Raw genomic sequence first — 18752 nt, forward strand, 5'->3', positions numbered from 1 at the left:
ATTGAAGCTGAAACTTGAAAACTTCTTTTGCCTGCAAGTCCATTGTTCTTTCCCACACACTCTGAGCAATAATAACTATGACAAAGTTACTTTCAGGTTCAGTACCAGCATCCTTTGTTATTTGGGAAATTTAGTCAAGTGTCACTGGGGAGGTACAAGTCAGAAATGTTCATAATCCTGGGATCTAAAGAATAGATATATACCTTCCTCATGAAAAATATAGAAATGTAGGGGTGGGTAGGTGGTGCAGTGAGTAAAGCGCTAGCCCTGGAGTCAGGAGGACCTGAGTTCGGTTCTGGCCTCAGACACTCAACACTCCATACACACACACGAAAAAGAAAACTAGCCATGTAACCTTGGGCAAGTTACTTAACCCCAATTGCCCTCTAAAAGGCAAAAAAGAAAAATATAGACATGTAAATACTTCTAGTCCTGAGACTTTCTTTCAATTTTATCATTTATAACTCAAGTAACTTTGCTGCTGGCAGGTTAAAGAGATAGGTAGTCAAATCAAGTCAACAAGCATTTATTAAGCACCTACTACATGCTAGGCACTGTGCTAAGTATTGAGGATACAAAGAAAGGAAAAATGGTCCCTTCCCTCAAGGAGCTTACATTTAATGTGAGAGAGAGCATGCAGACAACTATGTACAAACAAGATATATGCAAGATAACCTAGAGGTAATCTCAAAAGATATTAAAGGATATATATTAAGGATAAGGAAAAGCTTCTTGAAGAGGTAAGATTTTAGCAAGATATAAAGGAAGCCAGAGATACAGATGGAGAGGAAAAGCATCCCCAGGCATAGGGGAAAGCTTATGAAAATACTGAGTCAGAAGATGGAATATCTTGTGAAAGGAAGATCAAGGAGGCCAGTGTCACTGGAATACAGAATATATGGAGATAAAGTATAAGAAGATTGGAAAGGCAGGAGGGGCTAGGTTATGAAGAGCTTTGAACACCACTTGATTTTATATTTGGTCTTGGACATAATAGGGAGCCAGTGGAGTTTATTGGGTAGGGAGGTGACATGGTCAAACTTGCACTTTAGGAAGGCCATTTAGTTAGCTGAGTGGAGTATGAACTGGAGTGAGGAGAGACTTGAGACAAGGAGACAAACCAGCATACTACCATTGTTTAAGTGTGAGGTGATGAGAGCCTGTACCAGAGTGGTGGGAGTGTCAGAGAAGAGAAGGGGATGTATGGATACAAGAGATGTGACAATGGTACAATCAGCAGGATTTGGCAATGAATTGGTTATGGACGGTGAGAGAGATTGCGAAAGAAGACAGGATTTACTCCACATTTCTCTTTGCTAGGCTGGTTCTACAGTCAAAGCTTCTTAACTCTTGCCGTCATCCTTAATTCTGTGTTCTCCTTTCTTCTCTCTGACAAAGGTGAGGCTGAACAAACCAGGTATATCAGTGGTTTCCTTAACACATGGTTAGTGTCAGTGCTGGCACCTGTCTGGTACAGGTACACTTTGAGCCTGTTACATAGAGTGAGCAAAACATGAAGATCAGGCTTTGTGCTTTAACTTTAATAAGTATATTTTTTAGTTTCCTGAGGCCATACTTTAGTTAACAATGCTAACAAATGAGAAAAGTATCAAGATAAAATCACAGACAGACAAATTACAAGGAACCTTGAAGACTATCTAGTCTGACCTGTATCTCAGCCAGAATCTGATCTAAAACATTCTAGACAAGTGGTCATTCAAATTTCCATTTGAATACCCATCAACTCCTGAAACAGTCCATTCCACTTTGGGATAGCTCTACTTCTCTGGAGTTTATTCTTCAATCTAACTCTCTGGCACCTCTACCTCTTATTATTGCCATCTAGGGTCAAGAAGAATTTGGCAACCTTATAATACTTGAAAACCTCTATCACCACATTCCCCCTAAGTCTTCCCTTCTCCAAGCTAACTATCCTTAGTCCTTCCTAACTGAGCTGTTCCAAAGTGGAATGGGTCATCTATGTGAAACACAGAATAGAAATATCTATTGGTTTCTCCTTCCATGGAGGCCTTCAAATAGAGGCTGGATGACCACATCAGTATGTTAGAGTGGGAAAGCCTCCTATCCTTAGGAGACACCCTACTTTATCAGTTTCTTTCCTAAAATGTGATGACCAGAATCTAATACTTCAGATGTAATCTGACCAGGACAGAGTAACAGGGCAAACCAGTGGAATTAATACCTTTCTTGTTCTGGACACTGCCCTTCTCGCCATAACCCAAGTTCACATTAGCTTTTCTTTGGCTGTAAGTAATGTCACACTCTTGACTTATAGTAAGCTTTTAGTCCACTAAAACTCCCAGATCTTTTTCATACACTCTTGTTTAGCTATGACTCCCTCATCTTGGTCCTTGTAAAACTGATTTTTCCTTACAAGTATCAGACTTTATTCCTATTAAATTTTATTTTACTGGACCAGTTTGGGCCGATTATTCTTGTCTGTTGGATCTTTTTGGATGTTGATTGTCATTTAAAATGTTGCTATCATTTCTACCTTCCTGTTATCTACCAGTTTGATAAATGTAACATCTACAATTAATTTGCTTGTAAATCTGGCATACTGAACAACTATTGAACTAGATTTCTGGATGTACTGTCCCCTGAGTACCCCATTTTTTTACTCTTTGTTAGCTGCAAAATCAAGAACTTGAACACAATACTATAATTTTTCTCTACTACATTACAGCTACACTGTGACATAGTAGTAAGAGTGATGGATTTAGAACCAGAAGTCCTAGATTCAAGTCCTGCTTCTGCCATTTCTGATTTGCATGACTTTGAGCAATAAATTTAATCTCAGTTCCTTATCTTTGAAATTCGAGGGTTGGACTAGATTAACATTAAAGTCCTTTCTAGATATAAATCAATGATCCCATGAAACTGTGCTGAGCAGATATTTTCAGATGTTCCCTCTTTATAGAAAGCATTCAATGTCATATTGCATCTCATTTTCTTTTACCTTTCCAAAAGTGGCATAGGTTCTTTCCCACATACATGTATGTTTGATTTTATTTATTTAGTTTTCAATATTCATTTCCACAAGATTTTGAGTTACAAATTTTCTCCCTATCTCTCCCCTATCCCCAACCCAAGATAGCAAGCATACTTGCTACAAGCATACCTTCCCCCAATCTGTTCTCTCTTACATCCCCCCTCCCTTACTTTCTTGTAGGGCGAGATGAATTTCTATACCCCATTGCCTGTATATCTTATTTCCCAGTTGCATGTGAAAAATAATTTTTAACATTTGTTTTTAAAACTCTGAGTTCCAGATTCTTTCCCATTTTCCCTCTTCAACCACTGGGAAGATAAGTGATTTAATATAGGTCATTCACGTGTAGTTATGCAAAACATTTCCATAGTAGTTATATTGTGAAAGACTATTTTCCCCCCATTCTATCCCCCCCCATTTATTCTGTTTTCTCTTTTGACCCTGTCCCTTTTCAAAAGTGTTTGCTTTTAACTACCCTCTCCCCAATCTACCCTCCCTTCTATCATTCCCCCTCTTAGTGCCTTTCCCCCTACTTTCCTGTAGGCTAAGATACCCAAATGAGAGTCCACATACATGCATGTTTGAGACACATGACAATAAGGGAAAGAAGCATCAAGGTTTTCTGAAAGGTAAAAACAATTGGAGGTTCAATGCAGGTTTAATTTTGTTCTATTTCAGGCACTTTAGATCAATATTTTCCTTTTGTGTATGGGTTGGACTAGACAGTCACTAAGGTCCCTTGCAGCTCTCAAAGGCTATGATTCTGTAACTTCTGTGGCTTTAGTGTCTCTTTAGACTTGCTCGGATGATTGCTTGGAAGCTTCCCAACTTCCTCCTTCACACCCAGAGCTTTTAATTCACATCTATCAAATTTCAAGTTGTGGAAGCCCCCAGTGACAATGTGGTTTCTCTTCTCCTTTAGATATTCTGCCAAACAGAATAAACAAGAGTATGAAAATATTTTTAGTACCTGCCATAAATGAAGCACCTGTTTTGGTTTCTATAATCTACGAACCATGACAGGATGCACCTGTTATAATCCTTCAAGTAATACCACTGATTCTTTACCCACTGAATGTTTCCTGATGTTTGATACTTCTTGGTTGATTCCATCTGTAGGAAGTAGGAACAGCCATTTTTAAAAAAGCAGTTGGGGTTAAATAACTTGCCCAAGGTTACATGGCCCGTTTGTGTGTGTGTGTGTGTGTGTGTGTGTGTGTGTTAAGTATCTGAGGCCGGAACCAATCCCGGGTCCTCCCGACTCCAGGGCCGGGGCTCTTACTCACTGCGCCACTTAGCTGCCCTCTGGAACAGCCATTTTTCCAGTCATCATCAACCCCATATCATGCTTTATTGGGATTGTAAAATCATAGATTTATGAGAAGAGACATAAAATGATCATATTAGAACTAAATCCTCTACTTTTATAGCTGAGGAAACATAAGCATAAAGAGTTTAGTGACTTGCCCAAAGACATACAGCTAGTAAATTGGAAGATCAGGATTCAAACCTAGATCCTCTCTCTCAAAATCTAATGTTGTTGGGGTTTTTTGTTTTTTTTCCACTGCACTGTAATGTCTCTAGGAAGACCTCCATAAAACATGGAACACTAGACCACTCCTAACTTTTAATTGCTTTGTGTTTAGTTTTCTTTTTTGAGGAAACACAACTCCTTTGAAAACTTATGAGTAGCACCAGATACATTGTCTTACAGTAAGGTGAAAGATGGAAAGCAAACTACTGTTTTATCTGTAATGCACTGAATATAGTGGACATTTAATAAATGCTGACTGAGTGAATTTGACTGTAATTATGGTGTAATTCTGAGGTAGTTTGATATGTTTGAGCAGTTGTGGTCAGTGATGTCCTCTGAAATCAGACAAATGAGATTTCTTTGCCTTCCAATTTTTTAAAATTTTATTTCATCATGAAATTAATAATTAACAAATACAAGCATTTCAGGATAAAAAATAGAAAATAGGATTGAACAAGAAGCTATGAACTTTAATGTAGTTTTTAAAAAGAAATACATGCATGCAGTATTAGTTAACAAAACTGCTCTATTTTGTATGGCCCCTTTTTGTCTTCTATGTGCATAAAAATGTTTTACTGATGCATGCTTCTCTTTTTATTTCTATCTTCGCTACCACTTTTTTTTTTTTTTTTGCCTTTTAGAGGGCAGTTGGGGTAAGTAACTTGCCTAAGGTTACATGGCTAGTTTTTTTGTGTGTGTGCGTGTGTGTATTAAGTGTCTGAGGCTGGAACCGAACTGGGGTCCTCCTGACTCCAGGGCCAGCGCTTTACTCACTGCACCACCTAGCTGCCCCTCTGCCACTTTTTTTTTTTAAACAAAAACAAAAATGTTAAATCAAGCAAAACAAATCAATACTTTGGTCATACCTGAGAATGTAATATCTCATTTCTCACTTCTAGTCCATTATTTCTCTGCCAAAAGATGTGAGATTTTTTTTTTTTATCATCAGTCTTTTAAGTCATAAGCCTATACTTTGGACATAATTCTGAGGTCTTTCAAAGTTAGTTCCGCTAACATTATTTTTTGGTCAGTGCATAAATTTTTTGCCTGGTTCTGTTCATTTAACTCTGCATTAGTTCATATAAATCTTGTTATATTAAAATATCTCTGAATCTATTATATATATCATTACAATAAAAACATCATCATAATAAAATTCCATTGTGTTCACACACTATAATTTATTCAACCGTTCTTCAATTGATGGATGCCTATTTGGTCTCCAATTTTTGCAATAACATAAAGTGCTGCTATAAATATTCTTGTAGATATTCCCTCTGTTCTCAGCCTTTTTGTGATACATGCCTAATAGTAGTATCACTGGGTCAAAAGGCACATACAGTTTGGTGACTTTTGAGGTATAATTCCATATTGTTTTCTATAATGGATGAACCAATTCACATCTCCACCAAAATGCTACCTTGCTATTTTCTAGGTTTCCTCTCTTTCTGTATATGACTTTATCTCCTGAGAAGATTGAGGACATCAACCATGAGCATCTTGCTCACCTCAAAATCTCTTTTTAATTTATCCTCTTCTCCTTTTCTTTAACATCAGAGGATGAGGAGACTCTCTTCCTTTCCAAGGCTAAACCTTTCCCCTGTCCCCTTAATCCCTTCCTGTCCAGTCTTATCTGTTATCTTTCTCTACTTGTAGACACCTTTCCCTCCTCTCAGTCCATTCTCCCCCTCTCACTTTCAATCTTTTCTGCTCCTGGCTCCTCTTTTGCCTACAAAAAGCTCATGTCTCCCCTATCTTAAAAATAAGGGGAAAAATCCTTCTCCTGACCCTGCTCTCCCCTTAAACTATTGTCCTATATGGTTGTTGCCCTCCACTGCTAAACATTTAGAACTGTCTATATTTGTTTCTAATTCCTCATCATCCAAGTCACTTCTTAACCTCCTACAATAAAGCTTCTATCCACTGAAATTGTTCCCTCCAAGATCACCAGCAACCTCTTAATTACCAGGTTAAATGACCTTTTCTAAATCATCTGCCTTGATCTTTTTTTTCCAGTTTTTGACATTTGACTAGGCCTTCCTTGCTACTACTCTCTTTGCTTTTGTGATAATGATCTCTCCTTTTCTTCTACTTATCTGACCACTCTTTCTTTTCTTTTCTTTCAGTAAGTAGGGAAGGAGTGATTAGATAGTGAGAGATTGAAGATTAGAGCACAAATGGGAATGATCATTGGGACAATTTGCTGGAAGGGATGGAATCCTTAGCCTTGGAAAGGAAAAAAAAACAACAATGAAGGTAGAGATAATAGAAGAAAATATCTGAGTCATATGAGAAGAGGAGAAAAGGGATCTGCTAACAAATGACCTTAATTTTTTTTTCAGTAAAGTATGAGGCAAGTTCTGTGCCTAAGAAGGTAGTGGGAGAGAGGCTGCTGCCATAGGCTTGAAGAGAAAAGAGAAGGTTTGTAACAACTTCTAGGAAATGTGGGATAGTGAATTGAGGGAGAAAGAAGAGAATGCCTGCCTACTTGCAGTGAAGGCTCAGTTGAGTTTAGACCACATATCTTTTTTTTTTCAAATGATTTATTGACTTCTGATTTACATCATTCATTTCCACCAGATTTTGAGTTACAAATTTTCTCCCCATTTTTCCCCTACCCACCACCCCAAAATAGCAGTCCCACAGGATATCCCCTCCTCCAATCTGCTCTCTTCCATATTTTCTCCCATACCCCTTTTGACTTTTCCCGTGGATCTCTATGCCCCAGTGCCTGTATATCTTATTTCCCAATTACATGTAAAATAGTATTAAAATTGAATATTTGATTTTAAAACTTTGAATTCCAGATTCATTCCCTTCCTCCTTTGTCACCCACCCTTACTGGGAGGATAAGCAGTTCAGTATAGGTTGTACATGTGTGGCTAATGCAAAACAATAAGACAGTAGATATATTGTAAAAGAATGACTAAATTTCCCTCCCTCCTGTCCCACCTCCCACTTGCTCTATTCTCTACTTTGATCCCGTCCCTTTTCAAAAGTGGGTGCTTTCAACATCCCTCCTCCCCAGCCTGCCCTCCCTTCCATCATCCCCCCTCTTATCCTCTTCCCCCCCCCTACTCTCCTGGAGGGTGAGATACCCTATAACCCTATTTAGTGTGTATTTCATTCCCTCCTCAAGCGAAATTCAACGGGAATAAAGTTGACCCATTCCCTTTTGCCTTCCTATTCTTCCCCTCCATTGTAACCATTTTCCCTTGCCTCTTCTATACAAGATAATTTACCCCATTCTGTCTCTCTCCATCTCCTCTCATTATATTCCTCTCTCATCTCTTAATTTCACCTTTTAAGTATCATCCCTTCCTGTTAAATTGGTCCTGTGCCCTCTATCTATGTATGCCTGTAAACATATATACACACATTCATATATGTATTCATATGCCCATATACCCTCCCATACAGACATATATATTTCTATTCCTTTCAACTACTGAGAAAAGTTTCATAAGTTACAATTATTGTTTTTCCATGTAGGAATGTTAATAGTTCAACTTTGAAAAGTTCCTTATGATTTCTTTTCCCTGTTTACCTTCTCATGCTTCTCTTGCTTCTTGTATCTGAATGTCAAATTTTCTATTCAACTCTAGTTTTTTCAGCAAGAATGCTTGAAAATCCTCTATTCCACTGAATAACCATATTTTCCCCTGAAACATGATACTCAGTTTTGCTGAGTTTTAATCCCAGCTCCTTTGACCTCCGGAATATCATATTCCAAGCCCTTCAATCCCTCAGTGTAGGAGCTGCCAGATCCTAGGTTATCCTGATTGTGTTTCCACAATATTCAAATTGTTTCTTCCTGGCTGCTTTTAATATTCTCTCCTTAATCCGGGAATTCTGGAACCTGGCTATAACATTCCTAGGAGTTTTCTTTTTGGGATCTTTTTCAGGAGGTGATTGGTGGATTCTTTCAACCTCTATTTTGCCCTCTGGTTCTAAAACATCAGGGCAGTTTTCTTTGAGAACTTCCTGGAGGATGATTTCTAGGTTCTTACTTTGATCATGGCTTTCAGGTAGTCCAATAATTTTTAAATGATCTCTCCTGGATCTGTTTTCCAGGTCAGTGGTTTTTCCCATGAGATATTTCACATTGCCTTCTATTCTTTCATTTGTTTGGATCTGTTTAACAGCATCTTGATTTCTCATAAAGTCTTTAGCTTCCATTTGCTCCAATCTAATTCTGAAGCAATGATTCTCCTCATTGAGATTTTGAGATTCTTTTTCCATCTGGCAAATTTGGCTTTTTAAGGCATTCTTCTCCTCATTGCTTTTTGAGCCTCTTTTGCCATTTGAGTTAGTCTATTTTTTAACATATTATTTTCCTCAGTCAGGCTGTTGATTCTCATTTCATAATTTTCTTGCATCGTTCTCATTTCTCTTCCCAATTTTTCTTCCACTTCTCTTATCTGCTTCTTAAGGTCCTCTATGGCCTGTAACCAGCTCATATTTTCCTTTGAAGCTTTTGGTGCAGGAGTTCTGACTTCACTGTCTTCCTCCTGTTCCATGCTTTGCTCTTTTTTGTCCCCCAAATAGGAGTCTAATGTTGGAATCTTCTGTCTGCTTTGTTTTCTTTGCCTGGTCATGTCGCCCCTCAGTCACTTGACCCCTGGCCTTTCTGCCACAGTAGGACTCTGCCACCAGACAGAGAAGCTTTCTTCCCAAACGCTGGGGTTTTCTCAGCTGCCGGAGGTATTAGATGCCCTCTCTGAGGCCTCCACATGCTCTGGCAAGCTGGACACACACCCCAGGACCTCCACCCTAGACTGCAATCCAGATCCAAGAAGGTTAAAGCAAGAGCAATTACCCCTCAGACTGGTGCTTTGTCCCCCTACACTCTGCAGTCCAGGAAGCTGAAGCTGCCATGTGGCGCTTGCTGGCTGTGCCAGCGTCTCAGTGGCTTCTCACCCAGGGGCAAAAGCCACGCACTCCCACTTACTGGGTCCCAAAGTCCAGACGCACTGACCTCTCACTTTGTCCTTTGCATCTATGTGTTGATAATTCTGGAAATGGCCACAACTGCTGCTGATCTGGAGTCCCTCTGGCTGGCGGTTGGTCAGGCCCACCCTGGGGCTAAAGCCCTGGCATGGGGCTGGGCTCGGCTCCCAGAGCACCGCATTGGCCGATTCCTGCCAGCCTGCCGGACTGTCTTCAGAGGGATTTAGCTTCTCTGTGTCATTTTGTGGGTTCTGCAGCTCCAGTGTTTGTTCAGAGTCCCCTTTTTACATGGATTGGGGAAGGTGGAAGCCGGAGCAGTTGGGAGGTCCTGCTTTTACTCTGCCATCTTGACTCAGCCCCCTAGATCACATATCTTTGCAATAGGCCCAATCAAAATGATTTCATGGTTTCCTCTAGCTCCATGCAATAATATTAAAATAGGAGGGAAGGAGGCAGAGGGTGGGAATAATCCAGAATTAGGGTCTAGCAAGATGTGATTTGAGGACGAGAACAAGGGAATCAAGAGTGTAAAATATTTTTGAGTTGAATTGGCTTTCCAAGGAGTCTAGATAAAGAGAGGAGAATGCCTGTGAAAGGGTGAAGGGAAGGAACTAGGAGTAAATTAAATAGAGGTCATAATGAGGACAATGAACAGACAGGAGTTGTAATGGTTAGAGAAAAAAGGATTGATTAAAGATTATGATAAAATAAAGGAATTTCAGAGTTCAAGAACATGGAAGTATAATACTTCTGGTTGATTGGAAGATAAAGGGTATGGCAATCTCTGTGTGTAGCTGAGGTGAAGTGGAGGACATCAATGGAACTGAGAAGTTAGGGTATTTGAGAGTATTTATGTTGAATTCACCTGGTATAAAATGGGGAGGAAAGAGTTGTGAGCCAGGCACTGAACTCACTGTGGAGGAAGGAAAATATGCTGGGGGCTGACAAATAATAGCCACCTGGATCTGGATTGGGTGATAATTTGTTATAGCATAAACCTAAATGACAGGGACATTGCTTAATGAAAGTGGTCAAAGGAGGGTGCAGAAGGGGCAATGGGGAGCAAGGAGTTGAGCTTATAGAAATGAGAGAAAACATAGCTAGTACTATAGGGAAGTGATGTTATCAGGAAGGATACATGTCTCAGTGAGGGTCAAAAGATAGGAGAAATAAAGAAAGAGGTTTAATATTAAAGGAATTTTATTAATTATGGAACAGGAATTCCAGAAGACATAATGGAAAGGGTAGGCTAATCTGAAGTACATTGGGGGTGAGAAGAGAATTGAGGGGGATAGGCATGAGGGAGCAGCAATGGTCTTGCACATCAGCAGGACCATTTGAATGGGGGAAAATGTAAGGGGATAACCAAGAAGTATTGAGTCCAAGCAGAGTATCCAGTGGTTGAAGAGTTCATTGAAGGACACATGAGGTCAGATTGTTTAGTCTTCCCTTGAGACTTAGCCTCCTTAAAGGTGGAGATGCTATATCTTATGAGCTTCAAGAAATATTATCTCACAATAAATAGGGGCAGGCTGAGGTATCCTGTCCAGGGTGCCTTGTTTGTCCCAGAGAAGGCCAGGAAGATTTAGAAATCCTTTCTAAAGGGAACTAGAGAAAATTCCAGTGAAGGTCCCATCTGGGATGGGAGATGGGCAGTGACTCCCTTCTCCTACTTCATACTGATGGTGTAAGAGAAGGCCTAGGAAACTATCAGCGGTGCCTGTGTCTTCCCATTCCCATTTACCAGTATTGCTGGAAGTAGTTCCAACTCAGATATGAGGAAGTCAGGGCACTGATATGCCTGGGTTCTGTTCTGTTCCAAGAATACTGACGAAGAACTTCAGTTATACAGATATTTGCCGGAGCACTCTGGTTACCTGCCCAGCTGTCTGTCTGTATATCTCTGCCTAAAGCAAAGGAGCTAATAATTTCTTGAATTGCCTTTATAATTTCTTCCTCCAAGTGGTGGGGTGAGCCAACAAAGAGAAATTCTGTTCTGGATCTAATTCTCACTAACAGTGAAGATAATAGTTACTGGGGTGAAAATAATGGGAATCTTAGGGAGAAGAGACTACTGCCTCTTAGAATTTGTGACAGACAACAAGAAAAGAGTCAGGCACATATGACATGTATCCTAGATATGGGGAGAGCAGATTTCAAATGGTTGAGAACATGCCATGGACTAAAATTCTACAAGGAAATTTAGCCCAGGATGGATAGAATACTATCAAGAAAGAAATTCTGAAAACACAAATGGAAAAAATTCTGAGAAAGAAAAATAGTAGTTGTCTAAAGAGGCTGCAAAGTAAGATTAATATGATAAGTATAAAACCATGGTAAAGAAGTGGAAAAAGAGGGACAGCTAGGTGTCACGGTGAATAGAGCACTGGCCCTGGAGTCAGGAGGACTTGAGTTCAAATCCAGCCTCTGACACTTGACACACTTACTGTGTGACTTTGGGAAAGTCACTTGACCTCAATTGCCTTGCCTCCCCCCCCCCCAATAAACAACAACAACAATAACAACAACAAAAAAGAAGTAGAAGAAGAGGATCAGGAATTCTAGAAGTCAGAAGTGGAGAAGAGATAAGGATAATAAATAGGTCTGTGTGTTTTTGTCGCTATATTAGAGGAAAAAGAAGTATCAAAGTAGAAAAGGACTTGTGCCCAAGGTGGACAGGATGATAACTGCCAATAAGAAAGAAGGCAGAGATGCTTAATTTTAATTTTGCTTCTATTTTCTCTACCAAGGAGAAACATTTCATAGTATAAAAATAGCTAATTTGGTGTTGAAAAGATAAGCAGAAGGAGAATTTTGATGCCATTGAAGAATTCAAGTCACCTGACCAAGATAAACTATATCCCATGGCTTCAACACAAACAAATCATGCCAAATAACCTTACTATTTGGGGGGGGGGGAGGCAGTTATTAAACTTGGAGATCAGGGTCCTCATAATATTAAATCTCAAAGAATAAATAAGAGGGTCCAGGAGTGAGCCTTGGAAGACCTCCTCAGTACTTGAATATGCTCTGCATGAAGAACCAGCAAAGGAGACTAAGAAGAAACAATCATACAGGTAGAAGAACCAGGAAAAAGAAAAATAATGAAAACCTAGAAGATGGAATATCTAGAAGAAGAGGGTAATCAACAGTGTAAAGGCTATAGAGAGGTCGAAGTGGATCAAGACTGAGAAAAAAGCTATTAGATCTGATAAGACATTATTGGTAACTTTGGAGAGAGTACTTTCAGTGGAATGATGCAGTCAGAAGCCAGAAGGCAAAGGGTTTAGAATCTAGTGGGAAGAGAGTGTACAAAGTCAGCTAATGTGACAGAGTCAGTCTGAGTGATCCCTATGTTTTAACCTTGTTCATCCTTTGGGTATAGTCTGAGAACTGCTAAAGATGGGTGTTTGTCCTTGGGGAAAATTGAGGGTATGACCTTGCATCGACAAAGGTAGGATCCTCTTGACCCATTGTGCTATTTCCTACCTAGAAAATTATGAGCCTAGCTATGATACACTGTGAATAATGTAGAACTTTTCTGTGTAATTGGCTGTTAACTATGACTCCTGTCTGGAATCAAACAGTGCCAAAGGATTTTTTTCCCTCCATTATGGCTTATGTCAGATTATCCTGGGCCCCTAAGGAGATAGTCTTGATATTGTCAAAAGCATGTCTCTCCTTCTCCTTTCATGGCAAATTTCTATAAACAAGGTAGGTAAACAGTAGAAGTTGTTGTTGTTTTAATACTAAATCTATTAGTTAATAGATCTATCAATAGTTAATAGATCTGAGTTACTATAATAGGATGAAAGTATGAAAGATCTTACTATTTTAATATGAATTTATGGTCAACTCCATATCCTAAGCAACTAAATAAATGAGTTCTTAGGTTTGCCACCTCCTTGCTAATAGTTATATATTCATGTATAAGATTAGGTTCTTTCCAGGATGATATGGGGAATACACACACACACACACACACATACTCAAAAGAGAGGGATAGGATAAAGATGTACCGTGTTTCCCCGATAATAAGACCTATCCCAAAAATAAGCCCTCCCCTTACTGTGTAAGATTCCTCTAAAATAAGTCCTCCCCCGAAAATAATAAAACCTATTGAGATTGCTACTGTAGTGAAGGTGATCTCCCCCCCCCCCCCCGTGAAACGCACGCTGCGCTCCAAGCTGCATCCAATCAGAGCTGCAGCAGTGAGCGCGTCATCCTGTTCTTTATTGAATTCATTATTGAATAAAGGTACATTTTTTTGTTCACATTTACCTGTTTATTAAAATTGCTGTCAATGTTCATTAAAATAAGCCCTCCCCTGAAAATAAGCCCTCTGGTGTTTTTCTGTCCAAAAAAAATAATAAGACAGTGTCTTATTATTGGGGAAACACGGTATGAGCTTTTTAAATTAAATGGAACAGTAAACTTTGGAAAAACAACAAGATTAGACTGTTAGGAATCTAAGGATAGGATAAATATAAATTATTAGCTTTCAAATGTTTCTAATGAGCATACAGGCTTTGAGTACATTTTAGTAAAAAGTTCTAGAATTGGACTAAGGATTGTACATATAAAATTGCATTAATAATTAAAATTGGAATCACTTCTCTATTTTGAAGTCTCTGTCCAATAATATTAAGGGACAGAAGGGCTCATTTTCCAAATCAGGTCTTCATAAATCCTTTTAAGATTTTTCCTTCAGCCTGTTGATAACATTCATATCAGTTACAGGGTTTGGGTAAAGATAGAAAGAGCAAGTGCTATGTAAAAACTAAAGTCCCAAGTAATTATGAAGTGCTAATTTCGTATTTTTATAGCTCTGTTGTTAATAAGATTAGACCTATAAAATTCGAACTGGGTTTTCATCATGTGAGCCAATTACTAGAAGATCAATCTGATTAGATTTTGGCATGTTTTTACTAAATTATACTAAGTCTTATCACTAGCAAGCTTTAACAGCATTACTGGAGAATCTCCATAACTTGGAATCCAGAGGTAGTTAAGGAAAATACCTCCACAAACCTGCCCTGATCCATGCACAACTGTTTGATAGATACACAGGAGGTACTTGCCAGACTCCTTAAAGATCATAGATGCTGACAAAGGACTTACCATCCTTAAAGCTACAGCTATATTGGGTTTCTTTATTCACCCTGCTGTAATCTTGCTTGTTTTTATTAGTTCTGTGTATATCATGGACCTCTCAAATCACTAACAAGTGATCTGAGAAGTGAGTGCCATGTACATGCCATTTCTGTCATGATTTGCCCACTGTGTTTATGCAGAGGCCCATCATATGGTCTCTAGCTAACTTTCTTGTCAACAGTTAACTCTTCACAAAGATAATTGTGACAAAAGGTTTAAAGGAAGCAGGTGTCCCTATCCATTGAACACCTGCAGACTGACTTTATTTAACTTCCAGAATCCTTGGGCTACAGATATGTTTTTGTGTACAGAGACCAACTGAGCGAATGGATAGGGGCTTTTCCAGCCAACCAGTCATACTAAGGTTACTGAGTAGACAGCCTTAGATATATAACTACCATGTGTTTCCTGCTATGACTGACCTCAACCCCAAAGGGAAAGCAACCCCTGATCAGCCTCTGGACCCCAAGGTAGCCTAAAACCAACCAGTGGTCTTTGGCCACTTGTTTGTTTGAATACGTGTCCAGTTGTGGTGTTGCACCATAAATTAGCACCAAAGGGGGGATTACAAAGTCAGCCACTAGGACAGTCAGTCTGAGTAATGCCCTCCCCATGTTTTTTTAACCTTGTTCAGCCTTTGGGTACTCAGCCAGCATTCAGGAGAGGGCACAGACCCCTTTGGATTAATCCCCTCTTCTGCAGACTACTTCCATCACCTGAGGGCTACTCCCATTCTTCCAGATGCTGTAATGGGGAGGATCTGAGGTGACACTACTCCCACCTCATTGAGAGATCTACCAATGAGGATTGTCTTTTCTTTATATGTAAATTTTGTTATTGTTGTTGGTCAGTCATTTCAGTCTGTCTGACCATTCTACCCCATTTGAAGTTTTCTTCACTCCACCTTGGCAGCTTCCTCCCACCCCTCCCCCAAGATCTCACTATGTTGGTGCTAGATAGTGTGGATACCTGACTGGATGAGGCCTGAAAACTGCTGAATTCAGCCTCCCATTGTATCAGGCATTTACAGGTTTCTGGCACCATGCCCATTAGCCAGATTCAACTTGACAAGAACTCACATGAAACAGTTTCCACTTTCAAGGTTATTTCCGAGAAGTATGGGTGGGTATAATACATACAAATACAAGTAGATTAAAAAATATGTGCAAGTAAATACAAAGTAATTTCAGAGCCAGGGAGAAAGCACTAACAAATGGGGGAAGGGATCAGGAGAAGCCTTATCTCCATGCAGAAGAAGTCCTTAAACTGAAGTTAGAATAGTCAGGAGTTGTAGGAGGCAGAGGGGAGGAGATGAGGAAACCATTCTAGGCTTGGGAATAGTCTGTATGAAGCCATGGAAATAAAAGGTCACTATCATATATAAATGAATGAATTAATGAATAAAAACCATTAACTTTTTTTTTTTTTTTGCTTTTTTTGGAGGGGGGGAAGGTAGGGCAATTGGGGTTAAGTGACTTGGCCACGGTCACATGGCTAGTTTTTTGTGTTAAGTGTCTGAGATTGGATTTGAACTGGAGTCCTCCTGACTCCAGGGCCAGTGCTCTATTCACTTCACCACCTAGCCACCCCCATTAACTCACAATATGTACAAATCACTGTGCTAAGTGCTATGGACAGGTACAAATTAGAAAAAAAAAAAGACAGTCCCTCTTCTCAAGGAGTTCACCATTCCAATATAGGAGGCAACAGACACACAGATTTTAGCTATATCCTTAGACAAAAAGTCCCCAATGGTTCTTAGGATGCAAATAATTAAAGCCTCTTCTTTAATGACATTTCCACTGATATATGTTTCACCCTCAGGAAATATATCAGACCAATTTATAAGCCAGTTTGGCTGAAATAGATTGTGATGTAAGCAGCATATTCAAGTAGAGATGTCAAGTACTTAGAAATGTGGAATCGAGCATAAGAATGGTTCTGAAGATTTGGGAGTCTTCTCTACAGAAGTGATAAGTGAAACCACAGAACTGGATACGTTTTCTGAGGAAAACTGTTTTAGAAAGAAAAAAAGACCAAGAGGAGAAACTGGTTTGGCTTGACTGTTCACTAGATTGGGTCCCAGAATACAGTTCTTTTGGGAAACTCCCCACCCACAGCAGGAATAACTGGGGCTTTAAAGGTAGATTGAAGATGTCCTAAAAGCAGGTAAGAACTCCAATGGCAGGTCTCCTGCAGGCAGGGTCTCAAGAGGGACATCAGTAATAGATGTCCCTGATCTGGGATTTGCCTTCTCTGGACTGGGAGAACTTCATAATGGTATTCCATTAAGACCCAATGTCATTTTTCTGGGCATTTCACTCCAAATTTAAGAATTTCTTGGATGGAACTCAAGAAGCTACCTTTACTTTTCCCCACCCTGTCCTGTTACCTCCCAATTAAAAATAAGACTAGGAAGATGACTCTACCAAAAGTTTCTTCACACAGTAAACTGGTTTTCATCACCTCTCTCAGCCTAAAGCTAGACAGTAAGAATTTTACTAACTCCAGCTCAAACTCCACCCTGGACTTGGTGTTCTAAATTTTGCTGAGGGGCATTTTTTTTCCCCCTTTGGCCTGAATCAGCAGAATTTTTACAGCTATGTAAAACTGCTACGCAGGCAGCCTGCTATATAGTGGAGAGATTAATGGATGGGAAACAGGTGACCTGGGTTTGGTTCCCTGTTCCCATACTTAGGGGCAGGTAGGTGGTAAAATGGATGCAGGACTTTAGAGTCAACTAAGGTTCACATCCAGCCACAGACACTGACTAGCTGTACAATCCCCAGAAAAGTCCTCATTCTTAAGATAGGGATAATAGTAGCACTTACCTCACAGGGTTAATTAAGATCAAATAAGGAAACTTATGTAAATACAAACTATCATCATCAAAGTCATCCTGGGTGACCTAGGGCAAGTTACTAAAGCTCTGGGTCAGTTAATCTACAAAATATGCATAATAATACCTCATCCCTTTACCTCATAGTGGTTGTGAGGGAAAGCTTGGCAAACCTTAAAGCACTCAATATAAGCTATGATTACCAGGGTGGCACACTGGATAGAGTGCTTGGCCTGGAGTCAGGAAGACCCGAGTTCAAATCCGCCCTTAGAGACTTACTAGTCACTTACCCTCTTTGCCTTGGTTTCCTCTGAAAAATGAGTTGCAGAAGAAATGGCAAACCACTCTAGTATCTTTACCAAGAAAATCTAGTAAGAGGTCATGAAAAGTCCGACACGACTTAAATGACTGAACAACAACACAATTATTATTAGGCCCATGCTGATATTTCTTTCACCTAGAGATCTGATTTACCGCCCTTCCTCTTCCTCCCTCCCACCTGACTTTGGATCCTAAAATAGTCTCTTAATCCTCTATCAGAACTTCTCACAAGGAAATTATGGCCCAGTGACGTGCCCAAGGACCTACAAGTAGCAAGCAAAAGATTGGTGCGTGGAGCCCAGGTCCCCTTAGTCTTTCCACTACAACTTGAGTAAATTAACATATTAAAGCAGTTCCTAAAAACAAAAGTTAAACTGTAATTCACTGCTCTGGTTTGTGTGTTTTGAGGGGAAGAACCAACCTTTGATCCCTCCACCTTCGGCGACATTTCAAGCTCTGTGATTTCATCAGTGTGCGCCACCCCCTCCCCACTTTAGTAGCCGCTCTTCGTACATTGCAAAGTCTTCCTCCCACCACAAATCATCACCTGGTGGTCAGTCTTCTGGTGATGAGTCTCATCGTCATCAAGGTCTGGTTCTCCTGTTTTACTCAGAGCAATCCCCAAAAGCACGGGAGGATAAATAACAAAGATCAAGCAACGAAAGAGAGAGCCCATGCACCAGAACTGGGATAGGGAGGGGAAAGAGGAGCCTCCGCCTCCATTCTCCATGGCCTTAGGCGGTCACCTCACTGGGTGCCGCCCCAGAGAAAAGCCTGGCAAGGCCACGGGCGGCCACCTACACTAGCGCCTTGACCTGCTGCAAAGCTGCAGCCCGGATAGTCGCCCAGCTCTGCCGGCCCGGAGCTGCTTTTCGATAGGAGGCCCAGGGCGGAGGAGAGGGAAGGAAGGGGAGGAGGAAGCGGAGCTGCTCGGGGGGCGG

At 40.2% G+C, this 18752-nt stretch overlaps 1 long non-coding RNA gene across 1 annotated transcript in view; it reads right to left on the reverse strand.

Moving 5' to 3' along the window:
* The window catches only part of LOC138173507 (uncharacterized), a 35459-nt gene extending 16742 nt beyond the window's left edge, over positions 1 to 18717 (reverse strand). The window contains exon 1 of the long non-coding RNA XR_011171413.1: positions 18359 to 18717. This is a non-coding gene — a long non-coding RNA (uncharacterized lncRNA). The remainder of the gene's footprint in view (positions 1 to 18358) is intronic.
* Positions 18718 to 18752: the final 35 nt, after the last annotated feature.

Source organism: Petaurus breviceps, unplaced genomic scaffold (genome assembly GCF_028583685.1).
Source record: "Petaurus breviceps papuanus isolate PSGF00001 unplaced genomic scaffold, PetGlider_PUasm1.0 582, whole genome shotgun sequence".
NCBI classification, from domain to species: Eukaryota; Metazoa; Chordata; class Mammalia; order Diprotodontia; family Petauridae; genus Petaurus; species Petaurus breviceps.